The sequence below is a fragment of the Lissotriton vulgaris genome, chromosome 2_2 (genome assembly GCF_964263255.1).
Source record: "Lissotriton vulgaris chromosome 2_2, aLisVul1.2, whole genome shotgun sequence".
Taxonomy (NCBI): domain Eukaryota; kingdom Metazoa; phylum Chordata; class Amphibia; order Caudata; family Salamandridae; genus Lissotriton; species Lissotriton vulgaris.
In genome coordinates, this window is record NC_141688.1 from 105,926,974 (window position 1) to 105,947,173 (window position 20,200).

Consider the following 20,200-nt stretch of genomic DNA (forward strand, 5'->3'; position numbering starts at 1 on the left):
AACAGTTAGAATCAGATTAAGGAGGGACAGGGTAAAGTGAGATCAAGGGGACGTAGATAGAATGGTGCTGAAAGGAGATGAGATACTGGAGGCAAAGGAAAGACTATGATGAAGAGGAGAAGAGTTCAAGGAGGGTTAAGAGTTCAGGCTAATTTCCCGGATGCAGAAATAGACTAATCGCGTTTGGTTATTCTGAAGACCTTACGGAGGTTGTTGCATAATATTGCTCCAGCTACTTTCAGAGATCTGCCTCTAAATGAGAATTTCTGCCATTGTGGGATGAACAGTTTGTAGTCTGCATTGAAGTGGGGCAGTAGGTTTGTAGAAACAGAGACTGGTTAGGGAGTTAGGAGTTTTTGTTTTGGTTGTTTTCCAAATTAGAGACAGTTGGCGAATTGTATCTGACGTTCTTCGACTAACCAGGAAATTTGAGATCTGAACATTAATCAACGGCCCATCTTTGTCAGCTCAAAGTCAGTGCGGCAACCTTTATTTTGGACCTGTTGGAGTTTCTTAATTTCTTTGCTTGACAGGTTTAAGTAAATAGACTTGTAGTATTGTAGTCGGTCTATTATAATTGTTTGGGCTGACATTTTGCTGTGTTGGACTGCAAGTGGGGGCAGATGTTTGCTCAGGTATACAAGTGGCATTTGGTAGATTGTTAATGTAATTAAAAATAAATTTAGTAAGTGCGCTGCTGCATTAAAAGCGTTCTGAGGAAATAAGCGTTTGACGAGAGAATTAAAAGATGGCAGCCAAACGCGACTTGTAATCGCGCGGATCCTTGTGCATCGGAGTACTCCTAGATTTTTAACCTCTTGTGTATGAGCCGGTGGTTTGTCTAATTCAGCAGGTCAGTAGACGGGTAAAGGACTGTTATTGCTTGTTAGCCGAAGGCCTCAGATGTTAATCTATTATTTGAATGCCAGTTTACAGTCCAGAAGTGCTGTTTTGTTGATGTTATTACTTAGATTAATTGGGTGTCACCTGCATAATTTTGGCAGTGAAATCCATTCTGTTTTTTTTTTTATCAGATGGACTAATGACACCACGCAAATGCTGAAGAGTAGGGGTATAGTGCTGAACCTAAGTTTGCTGTTTTTCTGAGGAGTTCTCCAAGCTTTTGATTTGTTGCCTCTGCCCGTGTAGGAAGGACTTACATTCCCAGGCTTTCCCTGTTCTACTAAACCCCGTTTGAAGATGTTAGAAATACATTAGCGTACTTAAAGTACATATAACACTACCGTGCATGTCGTTAGTGTCAACTTTTTTTGTGCAGGGTGAGAACGTATCTTGCTACCTGCTCTCTGTGCCCTTTAATGTTGTCCTGTCTAAAGCTTTGTACCCAAATCTCCATGAGGCATCACATAAGCAAGACTGATAACACGCACAGGAGCGGTTTGTAGCTAAAGTTGTCATGGGCCACTCCCCCCTTATGAGCTCTATAGAATGTGCCGCCTAGCAGGTCAATTTAGCAGTGGCTTTTCAATAAAACAGGGGAATTGCCAGGAAATCGAGAATGCTCACAACCAGACGCAAGCACAGCTTCACTGCTACATTTGAGTGCAGCCAGAGATGCACTTGGCCCACCCTAGAAAATAGCTGCCTAATACTAAATTGCCAATGTTTATGCAAGGGTTCGACAGTAGGAGGCACAGAGAAACGGATCTTTAAATGAAAGTATGGCAGGCGCTAGTAATCTCGCCATGTCCTCTAAATCTTGAGCAGGGTTTTGTGGCGATAGACAATAATATAAAAGTCATGGATTTTCTAAGGCTAGCGGACCCAATGTATTTTTTTTGTTTTCACCACACAATTTAATTCTAGTTTAAAAAGTCAGTAGCATCTCTCTGAAACTCAGCATTGCATATGTTGAACCGCTCAGTGAGCAGTGATTTGCGGTTAGCTAAAGGTGCAGCTGTGCTGAGCTCTGGGGAACCAGGTTTTCCTCTCGTTCAACTTACTTAAGCTATATATATATCATGAAACGAAGTGGCAACATTGCATATGTCCTTTGTTGTTTCCTTGATCGCATCATCAGGCGCCTGTGTCCTATTGCATTTTACTGTGCAATATAGTCTACAAAAGAACTAGGGTTGCCTCTTTTACTCATCTGGACAACTCGGGCTTCTGGCACTTCTTTGTTAACTTTCTACCCTTCCAGAAAGGACTGCTTGCTTATGGCTGCTGGAAAGGCCTAAAATGGAAAGACGGTTGTTGTGATGTATGCACTGAAAAGCGCAGTTGCTTGCACACATAAATATGTATTGCTCTTTTTTTCTCAAAGGCTAACTATGAAATGCTTCAGTTTTGTAGTAACCAGACTTTGTTAGATGTTATTATAGAGGTGTAAGAGGAGGAAGGTTGTTAGCAAACCTCTGAAGATGCATGTAAGGAAGTCGAAGACTGGCAGTGTGCCGCCCTCTTTCTCTTTCCACCATCTTGTTTGATCGCCCATAGATTTCCAGACAGTGCACTGTTATTTCCCCAGCTGTTTAGTGTGCCTTTACTGACTTTGACTCCTTCATCTCTCCGAAAGGTAGTTCGGTACATTCACTAGGCTTTCTGATTAAGAAGCATTCCTTTATTCATGGTCCAGTCTCATAACCTTTTATTCTAGCAGGATTCTTTGGATGGTAATTACTGGCCTCCTGCTCTGTATTAATTCCATTCTTTTTTGCCCACTGTGCCACTCTAATCAACCAGTCATCTGCAGATCGCTTGTACCTGTTGCAATAGGAATAGTCCAGCCCAAACTGCCAGGCCAACACGGAAACGCAGACAACTCCAGAATAGATTTCCAACAAGCATTATCAAAGCCAGTAGGTCTCGACTGTTAGAGCTGTAGTCATGCTGTACAGCAGGGGGGATGCTTTACAGTGTGGCTAAAACGAATTTATGAAAGTTCTGTGATGCAGCTCCTGCTAATGTGGTTTACTCTTTTTATTTTTTATTTTTAAAAATGCATGTCCCCCCCACTCTTTTCTCCCATTTGGACTACTCGATGCTGGTTTAGTAGCACTGAAGCCTACTAACCACGCCCAAGTGCTAGTGCTCTCTCCCTAAAACTGATATATTTGAATTGGCAACCCCAATTGGCAAGGATTTTAACCCCCTTATACATCCCTAGTATATGGTACCAGTGGTACACATGGCATGGGTGGCCTGTAGCACTGTTTGTGCCACCCTGAGTGACCCAAGTAAACTGATGACAGCAGGCCTGTCAGTGCAGACTGCAGGAGCAGTGCAAACGGCTCAAACTTAAATTTGCCCTCACCATTTATGGCAAAGTCAATGCACTAATTTTAATATATGCCAGTCACCCCTATGGAAGGCCTTCTGAGGTCAGGAGGCAGGGTGCATAATATAAAAGGAGAGGACATATAAGTGCAAGCTTATATATCCCTTTAGTGGCCTTTTCTATTAAAGGCTGCTATAAGTGATAAGCGGTCAATAGGATAACATGGGCTGTCACCCAGACAAATCAGAGGTTGGCTGCTCCATTATGATACCGATGAAATACATCATGTTTGGTATCAAACAATGTGCCTCATCACCCCTGACAAGATTCTCGTGTCAAAGACGATGTGCCATACTCTCAGTTGGCCTCCTTAGTGGTTGCCCCAGCTTTTCCTGTGCTCTGGCTGCCAGCTCACAGGTGCTGCCGCGAAGACAAAAATCTGACTCCCTGCCAGTATATGTGAACGCTCCCTGGTATCCGAAACAATGACCGGGACAGGAAAGCCACACCTCCCTCCTTGACAGGATGGCTAGCGAAGTGCCACATCAAGGTGGTGAGCTTCAAAGTCTTCAGCGCCTGTGATGTCAACCAGACTTCCAACCAAAAGAGGAAATAGCCTTCCACCTGTCCCAGGTACATTTGCACCTGGGCAGGCTGTAAAATTAGGTATTCATGGGGTGTACACCTCCAGAAGACTAGCCACACCTCTAGGATGGGAAACCTTGCCTGTACAGCTAAGGAACGTTTCTGCCATTTAAAAAAGTGTCAGAATTGAGGGTTCTTTGTAGAAAAGGTGACACCCTCCCTCCGGATGTGATCACCTCAGGGGCGGATTAGCAGCGGGAGCTAGTAGGCCATGAAATGAAATGAAATGAAATGAAAAATTGCATTTGTATAGCGCATAACCGCCCTGGGGCCTCGCAGCGCTTGAAGATAAAATGGTTTTAGCGCAGGCTCGGGGCAGATCAGAGAGATTTAGCAAACAAATGCGTTTTTAGGGCCTTTCTGAACGAGAGGAGGTTGCTGTTACCCCGGATGGCAAAGGGGAGGGCATTCCAGAGTCTGGTCGCCGAATGAGAAAAAGAGCGGCCACCCCAACGGGCTTTGTTAATTTTAGAGGAGGTGGCCAGCTGCAGGGTACCAGACCGAAGGGGGCGTGTTGGAACATAAGGCATAACCAGCGGGTGCAGAATCGCTGGGCCTACACGGTGGAAGGATTTGTGCATAATGCACAGAGCTTTGAACTGCACTCTGGCAGCCATTGGGAGCCAATGAAGGTCCTTCAGGGCCTTCCTCGCCGACTGCCGACGGGACAGATTGAACAATAGGCGGGCCGCACTGTTTTGTGTGACCTGGAGCCTCTGAAGGACCGAAGCCGGTGCTCCCAGGTAGAGAGCGTTCCCGTAATCCAGGCGAGAGAGAATGAGGGCCTGGACCATGATCCTCCTCGCCTGGAAAGGGAGCAAAGGGAGCACCCGCCGGAGCATCCTCATTAGTCCGAAGCAAGTGGCAGCAGTCTTAGTAGCCTGGACAGAGAAATCAAGGGCAGTGTCAAGCCAGATCCCGAGGCTCTTTATCTGGGACTTGGGCGCAGGAGGAGCGCCAAGACATGGTGGCCAGACGGGTGCAAGAGCAGACGGGCAACTTGCACCCGCACCCCTGAGGCCCCTTAATCTAGGGTTTAAGAGCTACTTCTAATGCCAGAACCTCAGTTCTGATCTGACATTCATAAATGGATAAAGAAGAGACCTGTGTCTGTAACAACAGGATCTGCACAAAGCATATGTGTGATACTCTGCACTTGTGGCAACTTTCCTGGAACTGCACATCTGCGACACATCCTGGGCCAAAGCTCTGTTCCCCAGACAGAGGAACCCCTTTGAGAGCCAAAGGCAACTCCAGCCTCCCCAGAACTTGTGGCACTAGATCCTTGCACACAATAGGTAAACAATGTATTGGAACCAAAGAATCACTGGCCATCGGTCCTCCGAGGGCTCAAAAATAAATGGTTCAGTGCCTTTTGGGAAGCGTAGTCCTGACCTCCCGCAAGTTTAAGGCAGCTACTGTTTTCACCCGAACATCAAAATAACTTTATGTTGAGTTTACCGCTGCCAAGGCCTGTTAGTTTCCAGTCCGGCAGCTACCACTTGGCTTATATATGCCAACTGGTTGTTGGTTACCCTGTTAAAATAGTTGAGCATCTCGTGGAGGGAAGGGAGATGGCGCGTTGAACCTGCTACGGAGGACCGCTCCACCGTCTAGCTCCATGACCGCAGCCGCAATCCATCGTGCCGCAGTGCACAAGCTCAGAGCACAGGATTCCTCTGTCATGTTGTGCTCGGATTGTTCATCCTCCCGCAGACAACCCTCTCCTCCAGTCTGTATGCTGCAGTTGTGTGGCCGGCGGATTTAAAGCCGCATCAGACTCTTCGATTAGCAGTCGCTCAGTGCTTCAACAATGTCATTATCCCTCTAAAGGCAATCCGCAGTAATGAATATATATCCACCACTGTTTCAACTGATGTCTCAGCCGTCCATGTACATAGTGGTTATCTGATAGCTCCTACATCTTCTCAGGAGGGTGAACGGCATTCTGTTTAGCAGGGACCGGATATCTCCAAAAAGAAGGAGAAATGCACAGACCGGGCTCAGCTGCACCAATTACTCAAACCGCCAAGGCGGTGCCAGACCAGTAAGGTTGGTGACCAGGGAGCTATGCAGCTCAATTAAGGAAGAGGGTTACATCAAAGGGGAGGTTAAAGCACATATATCCTGTCTATCTGTAACACTTACAGGACCAGTGGCCGATAAGCAGCTTACTATACAACTCACCCGGAGATGGCTTTACCCTGGACCAGGTCATACTTCCGATGTATTTTCAGATACCACTCCGGATCACCTTTTCCATCTAACGCCAAAGAGTGGTGCTTAAAGGACAATCCACTGGTTAACTCGCTAAAAGTAATCCTGCAAGCCGTCCAGACCCAGCGCACATTGTTTTTGATTTGGACTTTGATTTGAAAACAAACCAACAGGAATAATACGGTACACTATTCTAGCTTCCACCCACAACCATCACGTCTGAATCCAACAGATATGACACCGAAGCTAACACCATCACAGCACGTTTCAAAGCCCGAGGATACCCAGACCAGATACTTGACCAGGCCAAAACAAGATGTGCAACCAAAACCAGAGACGACTTACTCAAACATTCTACCACCCCGAAGACCGATGTCATTACCATAGTCTCTAAATATTCCACGTCCAGCTGCAAGTTCAAGCAAATAATCAAAAAGCATTGGGATATACTCAGAGTGGAACCCGACTTCAATAAGATTTTTGAGACAGAACCCATCTTCGCTTACACTTGAGCCAAAAATATGGGTGAACTCATTAAACACTCCACAACAGAACATCACACATTCAAAGGTACAACACCTTGTTGGAACTGCAATCATTGCAATAATGTAATAAAAGGAACGACTGTCAGTCACCCCATGAAAGGGCATCAAATCAAAATCAGAGCCACAGCCACCTGTGATACCTCCAATGTTATTTATATGCTGAAGTGCCCATGCGTCAAAATTTATGTTGGGCAAACGGAAAGAAAACTCAAAACAAGGCTAACGGAACACAAATCTAATATCAGAACAAAACAATCCAAATCCACAGTAGCACAACATTTTCTTGAAGCAGGACATGGAATCGCTCAATTAAGGTTTTGTGCATTGGAGACTGTTATCAAAGAACCGGGCAAGGACAACCACAATGAACTTTTGAAACGTGAAAATTATTGGATTTTCACTTTGTCCAGTATGAAACCTAATGGTCTCAATGATCGAGTTGAATTTGCATGTTACCTGTAAACTTAACATTGTATTCCTTTGTTTTCAAAGGGCTTTTCCTAACTGCGACGAATGGATAGTTCCATTCTCCCTTTCTCCCTATCATTTAATTTTTTCCTTTACACCCTTTTCCTTTCATTGTATTTTATTTCATTTTCACAACTAAATCACTCGATTTGCAATTCCACTCTACACCAACACATCGTATCATCTATTATTATTTTTCTACTCTTAATATAGAGTCTCTTGATTAGACCACACGATATATTTTTTACAACTATTTTTTTTATTAACATTCTTTTTTCCATTTTAATTCTGTACGGGACACCACATTCACATCCTGTTTGGCTTCACCCGCGTTCAGTCCTGTTTCTTTCTTTAACCTACACCTCAGACGCGTAAATCCTACGTCACTGGTAACGTAGCAACCACCCGTTTTTTAACATTCTTCCGGGATTTAACACACCGCGCGGACCCGGCATACTAACAAGTCACCGGTATTTACCTTCTTCAAAAACGGCACGGTAAGCTTTCCACCCACGGACTTTTATCTATTCGGGCTATCGAACACTTGACTGTTCACTTTCGAATGATCTTTGCGTGCACTGGTGCTTTTACCTTCTCGGGATTAACGGTTTTTACTCTATTCTTTTACTTTGCTTCCCTCCCATACCCCATTTCGCTGTTAATGCACACGGATATTATCTCCTCTTCATCACACTTTAGTAGTGGTGTTTTATTGGCATAGTTTAAGTTACGTTTATACCCACGTCAATTCCTTATTTGCATTTGTTTCCCTTTTCCTCATTGTAGATACTTATCCCCTGGAAGAAGGCATCGTAATAATGCCGAAATGCATTGAGATTTACTTAAGTGCTTTTTTGAAAAATGAGTATATTCTTTGAATGAACTATGTACTTGTGATTACAACAAGAGTTATGAAGAAATAATAAACAATCATTGTTTAAAACCTGGATTACAAAGTGATGAAACCTGTGTAACAGGACTGATAAGGAGCCCGGGGGACACTTCCCAATTTTGGGCAGTGCAACCTTTTATATTTACTCACACCCCTTGTCGGAGGGTGTTACTCCGGAGCACCTTACAACATTTGAGACCGTTCTCAACACAAGCAGTGCGTCCACCTATTCCCCTTTATATTCTCTCATCTCTTCCCTCTGTGTTCTGGTGCTGTCCGTTCCCTCTAAGATGGGTTTATGATACGGGGTGCCAATATAGCATAGCTGATTAGATATCCCATTAGGAAGCAATATCTTTTCTTACTGTTATCTGTATTTTGATGGGTGGTTGTCCGGGGCTCGGGGTGTGGGAAGTCAGTGCTCTATAGGACTGTCTCCAGCTGACAGCCAGTGTGTGGGGAGTGATGATTGCTTCTCAAGAGTATGGGAAGACGTTGGGTGGAGATGGGATTTGAGGGGTGGGGGGTGGGAGAATCACAACAATTGGTCTCCTGTAGGTGACCTTGCCTCTGCAACAGGGTTTTGGGGGGAACTGGTCAAAATATTTTCAAAGTATGGTCAACTTATTCAGGGCTTACTTTTTGTCCATCTTAAGGTGGAGAAATAATCTAGAATCACAAAGGTCAGAAGGGTGCGTAAGAGGTGTAACATGTTCTAGCTCTCATTGCTCAGATTAAATGTATATGCTGGAATATATCTGGAATTAACATGCGTACTGTCTGTGGTTTCCCGATGGCGCATCGATGCCAGCAGGGGAGGGTCTGGGTGTTGAAAGGTGGGCGTAGAGGGACGCAAAGCAGATGCATGATAAAGTTAAGTTGCCTAGAGACCATTATTTGCTTCTTTACCTTTAGTTTAGTTAACCTGCAAATAAAATATGCCCTTTTTACAGCTTGCTAAATGTTTCTGCTCTGTCAAGTGAACAACAGCCTAGTGCTGCTGTTCACTAGGGGGCCACAATTAAAGGTCAGGAGGGCTGCATGCAGGTCCCAGGCCATACTTTGAGTATCCCTGGTCAATACAAACCCCAACTGGTATCTTTGTCTGAGACCCACCTATCATACAAGGATCGGTTCCTAATTAAACAGTAGGGATCTTATATAGTTATTTGTATGTCACAATTAGCTTCGATATGCAGGGTTACAGTGTACTCTGCTAAGGATTTTTGTGACCAAATCCTAAGAACGGTTGCAGACACTAAGTGAAAATGGGTCCTCACACAGTTCCGAGTAAATTCATTAACATTTGTTCTGTGCGTGGTCTATGGTCCTAACGTTGACGACCCAGAAGTATTAGATATGTAGTATTTGGAACTATTGGATTTGGCAGGGGAACTGATTGTAATGGCCGATTGTAATGGCATACTTGATAACCGTGTAGATACCACTAATTGTACTGCCACCCCGCATAAGTCTAGAACCCGGGCACCATTTAAGAACTTGATACAGTTGCATGGGCTGTGTGACTCGTGGCACACCCTTTATTAATTTTGGATAGCATGGAAATGAAGGTGTGCCGCAGGATCGTCTCGGATCATAACCAGATTCTGTTTTCATTTGACCCAACTGGAGATGGGCCCAACCATGCCAAGTTCTCATTTCCTCTGCATTTGCTGGTTAATGACGGCTATATAACTTCTCTGTCAGGGCTACTCGGGAATTCCTTCAGGTCAAAAAGGAAACTGCTTCAACCTAAATAATCTGGGACACAATGAAAGCATGCGTCCGGAGCATTACCCTGCAGTATGTGGTCAAGCAAAACCGAAATGTCTCGAAGGAGGCTCACTCTCTCTGTTAAGTTATTATACAACTTAAAATACTGCATGCTTCTAAAATTTCCCAAGGACTGGTAGATGAACAGGTGTTTTTTTTCTCCCTAACTAGTGGAAAAAAGGTCACTCCTAAGACATAGGCTGAAAGATCAGGTAGCCGCCAGATATGCTAAACCTAGAAAGCTACAATATGAATACAGGGAAAGGGTGGGCTGGGTGCTAGCACACCAGATATCAGACCGACGCTCAGAGTGTGCAATACAGGCGATTAACGGTAATGATGGCAAGGTGCACCCTACTTCTATGTCCATTCTGGAACAATTTGTCTGGTTCTATAAGTAGCTGTACAGTCAGCCACAGGTTAGATCAAGCTGACTGCGCAGATTATATCCAGCAGTGTTGTCTACCCACCTGGAGGAAGATCAGGCAGGCAACATGCAGGCTGAGTTTTCTATGACTGAGATTGATGCTGCATTAATGGCTTTGCCAACCGGTAAGGCGGCATGTGAGGATTTTATATCCTTGGAGTTCTACAAGGTATTTGATGATATAATAGCTGTGGAATTCCTTAAAGTGGCTCAACACATTTATTTAGTAGGGACTGTTCTGGTTACATGAAATTCCACCAACATTATTGCATTCCTAAACAAGTATTGGCATAGCCAATAGGTCTCGCCTTTGGGACCTATATGTGCTTAGCCAGTGCTATTGGCTTTGGCAATGTTTTTAAAGTATGTGGTAGAACAGCGTACTGTACTGAATAGTTAAGTCACTCACAGGAGGCATGCTTGGCTGTACCGAGACAGGCACACACAAACCGGGCTGACGGTGCTGTGGCAGGTTGCGGCACCTTGTGTGTAACTTGACACACAAGGAGCCCTGACGTACACCTACAAATAGATTGTGGCATGTGTGGGTTGACTGAAGTGCGGGGGTTGAGCAAGTGCATAACTAGACTAGTGAGATGGATATGCAAGCAAGTGTTTGGACACACTGTGAGCAAGCGTTAGGAAAACGGAGACCCGCAGGCCAGCATGGTCAGTCCTGCTACTTTTTGGGAGAATAAGAAAAGCTTCTTCCCCTTGACAAGCAGCTGCCTATTGTTCACCTCTCCTTCGCTGCCAGTGACTTGATCTTTCATTCACAGGCTCCTGTATTTCTGAGAAAGCAAGATAGATTTTAAAGCTTATTCCAAAGGGAACTGGCAAAACACGGCCAGGGTAGAAATAAGCTAAATTTTGGCTGATAACAAGCCGCCCTCTGCCCGGGCTTTCAAACGTCCTTGTGGAGGCGTGGCTTGCGGGCTGAGAAGAGGGCAAGGATGCTTTTGCAAATATATCATTTACATTTTAATATTGAATGCATACCATTTCCGACACCCATGTCCTCGCGATAGGGGCACACAGACCAATTACAGAAAGAGAAAATGGGTGGAAAAGGATAGGGTGATGGAGGCACTGCACCACTGTGTCCAACAATTAAATCAGCGACTGCCTTAAAGCCTGGGCCTTAAACTGCGCTGAAATCCTGTGTATTGGGGCATTAAATAGTTAATCTGGAGAAGAAAAAAACCAGAGGATTGATGGTGAAAAAGAAAACAGTCAAAGAGCGAAGCATGCAACGAAAAGGGGATGAGTTTAAAGACAGGATGGAGAAAGCAAACGAACACACCAACTGAATGAACAGGGTATTTGAAAATGAGGAGAGGAAGGAGAAAGTGCTGTGAGAGCACCCAGAACGAGCACAGAACGCATGGATAAAGAACCGACAGATTGCAGGACTAAGGAGAGCGGAGCGAGAAGAGAACAAAAGCAGTGCAACTGGAGACAGAGCGGAGCAAAAGTACAATCCGTAGGGACAAAGAGCAGGAAACGGAATGAGGAGAAGCAAAAACGAAAGTGCAGTGCCTTGTGAGTAATCTGACACACAAGGAGCCCTGCGCACCGTTGTTTTTAATGAGCCATGACAAGGGAGAATCAAGAGGGAGTAAAGCCCATCAGTTCACAATTAACGCGACCGCGAGCAGCTGTTTTCAAGCACGCTCTTGCTTGTGCTGGCCTCCGCTTTTCGGGAGCAAGCAACGGCTGCGCGAAAGTCGCATGTTTCCAATTTGTACGCACCGATACTTGCTCCCACAAGGTGGATGCCACCACAAGCACAAGTGTGCTTGAAAAGGAGCAGACCGATGGCTAAAGGCCCTCCTAGGGCAGCGCATGCTCGATGCCTAGGCGAGGCCTAAAAAAGATAAGCCATTGGAGGAAATGGGGATGATATTGTACCATCTTTCTGATTAACACAGATGCAAAATGGTTTGCTACAGTTTTGACCATGCATCTGGCCCCCTTAATCTCGTCCCTAGTCTCTTCACAACAACATGGATTTGTTCCAGGAAGAGATACTACTAGTCATACCAACACAGCAATTGCAGCTTTTGATGTTGCGGGTCGGCTTAACTTCAATATGGGTATGATCCATTTAGATGCAGAAAAAGCCTTCGACTGTGTTGCATGGGACCGTATGTGGACTACACTGCGAACTTTTGGAACAAGCAAAAGATTTATTAATTTGACCCAAGCTTTATATTAGACACCTAGGATGAGGGTAGTCCTTGCAGGGAACTGCTCAATCAATTTCAGAAAAGAAGATGCACTCAACAGGGGTGTCAGCTCTCTCCCCTTTTGTTCGCTCTGTACATGGAGCTCTTTTTACAGTCACTATTTGGGAATGCAGATATGCAACCTTTGATTGTCAGAGGGCAACAACTGAAACTGACTGCATACGCCGACGATAGCAATCGAACAGGTCGTCAATGAGGCTGCATGGTTTAGCAAGGTATCTGGATGCAAGCTTAAAATATCTTAAACCCTGGCTCTCCTGAATTTTAAGCCAGATTCCCCTACTCCAGGTGAACCACAGCGGCAGTCTATCTGGGTATTAGGCTGTGTCCAAAAGTTTTTAATATCATTAAATTGAATTATGAACCTCTGCTCTCTGCTGTCATCTCCAAACTTAAATCGCAGACTGTGACGTATCTTAACTCCATGTGGCCAGTGACGGACCATAAATGGCCTGTTTAATATACCAACAATCCAAATGACAACTTTTAAATATTCATGCAAATCTAAGAAAATTGTTCATCCTATCTCAGCTTCACACATCCATGTCTGTACCTGACTATACGGTTTAGTGTCAGTTTGTGGCAAAATCAGATACAATTTATTTTTATAAATCTACAATTAAACTGAAAAAAACCCCTGTAAAATAATCATTGTCACGCCCCGGTTAGTGTATATAGACGGAATGTCATTTACGGAGCCATTCTGCATTAGATGAGTCCTCCATCTTCTTGGTTATTAGCAGAATTATTAATAGTATAATCGTTACCTTGGCTTTTCAGGACCCAGCTTGTAGTTTACGGTGTTCTAACTGTGGGTCAGCTCTACAACGTGAATGGTTTTAGATCGTTCTCACTACAAGATTCTTATGGGCTCCTGCAACATCTCTTTAAATACTTACAAGTGAGGGACTATATCCAGTCAGGATGTCAATATACACTCGATATCGAGGGCTCAGAACTCTCATACTACTATAGACCAGACATAAAAAACTCTTGATTGACATGAACTACCAGGGTTTTTTTTGTTCCAACACAGATGATATATTGATAATGGCGGCTAAGTAGAGCTGATTGCTCTCATTGGAGAGCTCAGCCTCAGAGATTCAGCTGGCTTTAGAGATACTAGATTACTCTGTATACTCTTGTTAGCCTGAAGCTGCAACATCTGCGCACTATATGCCTGCTGTATTATACTCCAGATAAAATATTTAAATGGGGAACAAATGCTACCACTGTTGAGATTAAATGTCCTAGGTGTAAGCTCCTGACTGCTGACATAGTACATATGTTTGTGCTCTGTCCCGCTCCACAAAAGTTCTGGATAGGGGTGAGCGAGTTTGTCATCTAGCTTAGGTCACCAGGTCCTAATTTCCACTAAAGAAAAAATGATTGGGGTTAAATAGGACTACGAGGGAGGCACTTTACAATCGTGATCTGTATCACAAGGGCATGGATTTCTGCAAATGCTCCCAAGGCTGCAGAATGGATGGTTCTTATCCATCAGATCTATGAGGCAGAGCTGGCTCTGGCTAAAGTCAGAGTTACCACCTCTCTGAAAAAGTTTGAAAGGACTTGGAATAATCTCTGCTGGGATTCCACCAGTGTTAACGTTGATTAAATAAGATGAATGTGATTTTGGATATGGAAAGATTGCTCAAAGTATTTGTTGCATCTATGGTTTCTTTTCTGCCTCTACTCCTGTACCTCCCTTTTTTTCTTTTTTGCCCTTCCTTGTTCCTCATCTATATACACTATGTACTGCAATGACCTTATGTATGACTCACTCTGACCTAAAATTAATAAATACAAAAATTAAAACATTAAATGTTTGAGCATCATTCTGGGCGGGGGAGAGATGAGGTAGTAGGGATATTAGCAGCTTGAAGAGTAAGGAGCAGAATGCACATGAACAGTTGTGGAGCATTCTTTCAGGAACGCACGGAAGTGAGAAGAGCAGGGTGTTTAGAGGTGGGTTCTCTGGGGCAGTTCAACCGATGTACGGCTCCTGTGAGCTCGGCCAGGTGCCTCTTATCCAACATGCTTCCATTTACATTACGCAAACCAGCATGGCCAGACTACATCACAGAAATAGAAGGCTTGTTTTTATAGGAGGGAAGCAACTGGAGTATACAGGGCTTTGGTATAGACATCTTGAATCATCACTGAAACACATCAATGATGGACTCTAGAACTTAACAAGCATTGGCATAGCCAATAGGTCTTGCCTTTGGGACCTTATACGTTTTTAGCCATGCAACAGTTGATGTTATTGTACCAAGGATACTGTGCTGCATAACTAAATATGTATAAGGTCCCAAAAGCGAGACCTATTGGCTATGCCAATGCTTGTTTTGTAATATATTTGTGACAAGTTCAAGTACTAAAGCTTGCTCCAGAACAACCTGAGGGTATCATAGTACGCATGCTTCTTTTGATGAGTACAGGTCACCTTAATTAAAAACAAGTATTCGCATAGGCAAAAGGTTTCTGAGATTAATTTGCAAATATATGCATTAGGCATTACAACGTTAAATGTAAAAGTCCAAATTGTGCCATGTAAAATGTTTTTACCTTGTTTAAAATAAAACAATATGTAAAAATGACCTTTTCCAAAAATAAATGTAACAATTATGAAAGGAGATGAAATCAAGGCAGAGAAAAGTGTATAGATGCCGACAGTGAAGTGCACTTTGGAGCAAAGTTAACAACCCAGGACAAAAAGCATAAACTGTGTAGTATAGGACCTAGACCTATTTTACAATTTACCTTTGAATCGTTATTTAGAGTTCGTAGGTGTTCACGCGTCTAAAAATGGACAGTCGATTGCTTGAATCTGTCAAGGTGTAGAGAAATATTCCTGTCAAATAACAAGCAATCGGCGTTAGAAGTTTTTAACATTAGCACGAGAAACCTTGTTGCTTTGTCCCATTGTTGCATGTTGTTAATATACCTGCTTTCTTTTTCCTCTTTGTATTAGCGCGTCTTCTATTTTATAGGAATCCAGAGGTGGGGTACCTATATCCTGCTAGCAGCTTTCGGTATGTGAAATCTGCCAAAGAAAAGGGGAGGACATAGTCTTTAGATCCCCTTATCTATGAAAAAATATACAGGCTTTCAAATTTGCATACTCTCGCGGTCTGTTACCTTTCTGATGAAGACACACGTCTAGTGTCGAAACGCGTTGACAGACATCAGCTTCTTTCTTTAAATTCAATGAATAATATATATTCTATGATCCCTTGAATTCTGTAAAACCATCATGACTAAAAAAATTGGTTTTTTTTTACAAATATTCTCTCTTTTATCGAATTTATTGTATATGTTCATATCAATCCGTTTTACTAATTTTATTAAATTTTGTATATCATTGTAATTCACTGTGTACTTTCCTTTTATGGTTGTATTTTCACATAAGCCAGTTTTAGTTTATGCTTTTTGTCCTGGGTTGTTACCTTTGCTCCAAATTGCTTACCCTGACCCAGGAATTGTATCTGAACCAGTGGGGTCCTTGTTTCTTCCAATGACCGTGAAGTGCACTACATTTTAAGTGGATGTGGATGTGCGCATATGGAGAAGCAAAATGCCATCACTTATAGTGAACAGCGCCAGTGGCTGAAGTGGGCTTACTATTTTCTCAAAGATGTATGGTGTGCACTGTAAATAACGTGGGTTATTATCACCCCATGTCACGGGGCTCGGGTTGCCGACCTCAAAAGGATTGGAGGCAAAGTGGCCTTCCTAAAAAGTGAACCTGTGGCTGGCATGCTATTCAAATGTTTCTGCAGGGGAAGAATGTAACCCACTGAGCTTTTTTTATTTGCCAAATGTGTAGGATGGAAGAGTTGAGCTTATGTGGTGGGGGAGGGGAAGAGGGTGCTTGGGGATGATATGGATATGAATAAGAAAAGGTGTGAACTTAAGAACAGTTGTGGGGAAAGGGGTGAGGAGTTAGAATGCAGAAAGGGGTGGAGAGAGGAGGTAATAAAAGGGTATTGGGAGAGTGTAGGAGAACGAATGCAAAAAAAGACAAATAGATGATTGAAAGGGAAAGGATAGAATACGAAAATATATTGAATGCAGACAGTGCGAGAAAACAATTTGAAGCGCAGGGTGGACAGTAAGAAAATTTAGAACTAGACACATAGACGTAAAATAAACAGGAGGGGAGCAGTGCGCGAGGAGGACAAGCAGACTAAGGGGCATGGGAACAGGCAGTGTGAAGGAAATGATTGGGTGAAATTTGGACAGAGGGGCTTAGGGAGGGGATGGCAGTGGCACAGATTGGGGGCAGGACAAGAGCACTGCGCAGCTATTTGTATAGGGGTGCGGAGGTAGAGGACAGGGAGCAAGTTGGAAGCGGTGTGCCGAGAAAGGAAACAACTGGGTGTAGTGGATAACGTGGAAATATGGTCTGAAAATGCAGGGGGGAGAATAAGTTACGGAGTGCAGTGAAGGATCGAGGAAATGCTGGGCTGCAGCATGTAGAGAAACGTATGGTTAATATTTTAAAAGGCACGTAGAGTTTACAGCAAGGCTTTAAGTGGGCCGGGTCTCTCCGGGTCTGAGCACCAGCAGTTTTTTTTAAGGAGGCCTCGAAACTGGTCTCTATCGGGATCTGTTTTGTGCCCTTGCACAGGTGGTGCATTTTGTTTCGAGCGTTATAGGGGAAGGGAAATCCTTTAAAGAGTAATTTTCTCTCAGGGTTTCTCTTTTTTCGGAACTCAGGAGCAGCAACATTGTTGTGTTGTCACCAGCTCTGTAAGTGGAAGTGTTTTCAATATTATATACAAGCGATGGCTGCTGCTTATTTATCTTATGCAACTAACAACCATTGACAAAGCCAATTGTCCTGACTGTTGTAGGTATGATGTTACTTTACTTGTGGTATTATATATCTGGATGCAGTGATAGAAACAACAAAATACCAGTCGGGCTGCACACTATGCTAGGTACAGATTTTTAGGTTGTGTTTTTAAGCCACACCCTTAATTAATTTGGCCACACCCCCTTGAAAGACCCCCCCAGTTTTTTCAGCCCACTTAAAGCCCTGTTTACAGTGTATGAAGACTGAGGTGGAGAACTGTAAAAGGAGGGCACATAGTATGCAGCGGAAGTGTGGGAGGAGTGTGCATGAAAAAAAGACGCCTGGGTCAGGGTGGGGTGCGAGTGCTCCCTATTGAAATTGATCTATTAATCAGTGGTTCCATGTTTGGCTAATTGGTTTACTTGTCAGACCCTAATACATGCACTGAGTGTGCCCAGGGCATGTAAATCCAAATGCTGCTGGTGGGCCTGTAGCACTGGTTGTACCACCCACAGAAGCAGCCTTGTAAAATGTGACTAAGGTCTGCCATTGCAGAGCCTGCGTGCAGTCTGGTACTGTCATGCTGACTGGGCAAGTGCACCCACTTGCCAGTCCCTAAACCTTCCCTTTGCTTCATATCAGTCACCCCTATGGTAGTCCCAAGGACAGGGTGCATTGTAAGTATAAGGTAGGACAAGCCCTGATGTGTGTGGCATGTCCTAATAGTGAATTACAGCCATTTTCGTGTTTCACTATTGTAAGGCTACTGTTCTCCATAGGCCAGAATGGGCTGTTCGATTATTACATGTTTATAATCCTAACTGTCTCGGAGAACATGGTAGAAATTAGAGTTTAGTATGCCTGAACTCAGAATAATAAAATACATCTTTTAGTGAAGTTTATTTTAATATTCTATGTTTGCAAATACCACTTTTAGAAAGTAGGTATTTGTTACTTTAACTATCTAAAGCCTGCCTCTGCTAGGTTAGAGTTGCACCTGAACCTTGAATAGGGCTGTGCCTGCCTTCCACAATGCTGGTTCCAGCCCCTGGGGAGCGGCTGAGATCTCTGCCCTGCACACTGAAAGAAGAGAAGGAGTCCTGTAAACAAAGTGCTCCAGGACTGTACTTGCCTTCCACAATGCTGGCTCCACCTCCTATGGGGCATCTAATGTGCCCTGCACTGTGAAAGGAGAGGAGAAGTCTGGTAAACAGAGTGCTTCAGAACTGGTTTGAACTGGGCCAAGCCCCCTCTCCCCTCAGAGAACAAAGGATTTTGGGGTATAAATATTGGGACCCTGATCCCATGAAATTACATCACTTTTAGACTACAAGAAGAAACCTTTACTGAGGAGAGGAACCTGAAGAAATTGAGGAGAGACTATTCCCAAGCTGAAGTGCTGCTTGGGGAATTTGCCTGCAGTGGTTGCCTTTCTACCAAAGGAAGGAGAAAGGAACGTTGTGTTCTTTGCTTTCAACTTGTGAAGGATCTCCAAGGGCTTGGAAAAGAGTTTGCCTCCTGCTGAAGTCTCAGGGACAACAGACTTCAACCCCCAGCGCCCCAGAGTTCTTTTTGAAGTGCCCCCTGCTGTTTTGGGCCTTCTGAGGAACTGCGTGTCGCAAGGAGCTGGAAGCGCGTCTCAGCGAGAAGAAGCATGTCACCGTCGCTGGGCCTGCTGTTGCAACTCCGAAGGAGGGTGTCGCCGCTGGAACTGTCGCACTGCACTGCATCAGAGAGAAGCATGCCGCAACGAAGAGGAAGCGTGTCGTCGCCGCTGCTGCTGCCGTCGCAACTCCAAAGGAGGGTGTCGCCGCTGGAGCTGTCGCACTACACCGCATCAGGAGACTAATCTTGCAACGAGGTCGGAGCGTGTCGCCGTGCCTGCCGTCGCAACTCCGAAGGAGGGTGTCGCCGCTGGAACTGCCGCACTGCACCGCATCAAAGAAGAGCACCTCGCATCTCTGAGAAGCGTGCCGCCGTCGGAGCTGCTGCTGTCTCATCTTGGATGTCGCCGCTGTAGTTGTCGCATTGTGCGGAAGCTTCACACATCGTGGAAGAAAAGTGTCGATGCTGGAGCTGTTGTCGCATCGCAAGGGTGTCGCCGCAGCAGTCCACACATCGAACCGAGAACTTCTCGCATCCCTGGAGAAGCGTGCCGCATCTGGAAGATCTTCACGTCTATATTTCTTTGCACCTGAATTTTGCCACATTTCCCTCGCTGCGACATTGCTTGTCGTGGAACGCAACGCAACCTAAGGTACGTTGACGCAAAGTGGAGCATCTAAGAACTGAACTGAACTAAGCTTAATCTACCATCTTAAAGTAGCAGTATTGTGTATTTTTGTCGTTTGTTCTTGTGGTAACTCTATATAAAGCATACTTATTTTTGATATAAAACCTGTGTAGTGTCTATTTGTAGTTTTGTCACTTGGTTACTGTATGTGGTCACAAATGCTTAACACACTTCCTCTGACATAAGCCTGTCTGCTCGTGCCAAGCTACCAAGGGGGTGAGCAGGGGTTATTTTAGGAGTGTAATCCCCTTATCCTGATTAGAGGCGAGGGTCCCTATTTTTCACAAGTACCTATCTGTGCCAACTAGAGACCTCCAAATCTAACAGGGAGGTAGGGGCATAATAGGCCAGTTTGTGGAGGGAAGAGAGGGTTACGGTTGGCTGATGTCTGTATGGTATGGGAGGGGGCGACCTCGGATGCTACAGCATGAACGCGCACCCGGGCAAGTGGACGGACAGAGGGGATGGGGCGTCTATCCGGAGAGGGAACAGCTGGTAAAGCTCCAGGCCCAGCCCACTATAGGGCTGTAGCACCACTATAAACAGAAGGAAAGGGAGTCCTGTCACAAGAAGCCGTTCTCTTCGGTTCTTGGTGCGACTCTCCACAACCCGGGAATGCCAGGAATCTATGATACGGGACAATGGA

General features: G+C 44.5%; 1 protein-coding gene across 3 annotated transcripts in view; it reads left to right on the plus strand.

The window, feature by feature from the left end:
- The window catches only part of RNF111 (ring finger protein 111), a 370,041-nt gene that overhangs the window by 18,722 nt on the left and 331,119 nt on the right, over nt 1-20,200 (plus strand). The window lies entirely within an intron of this gene.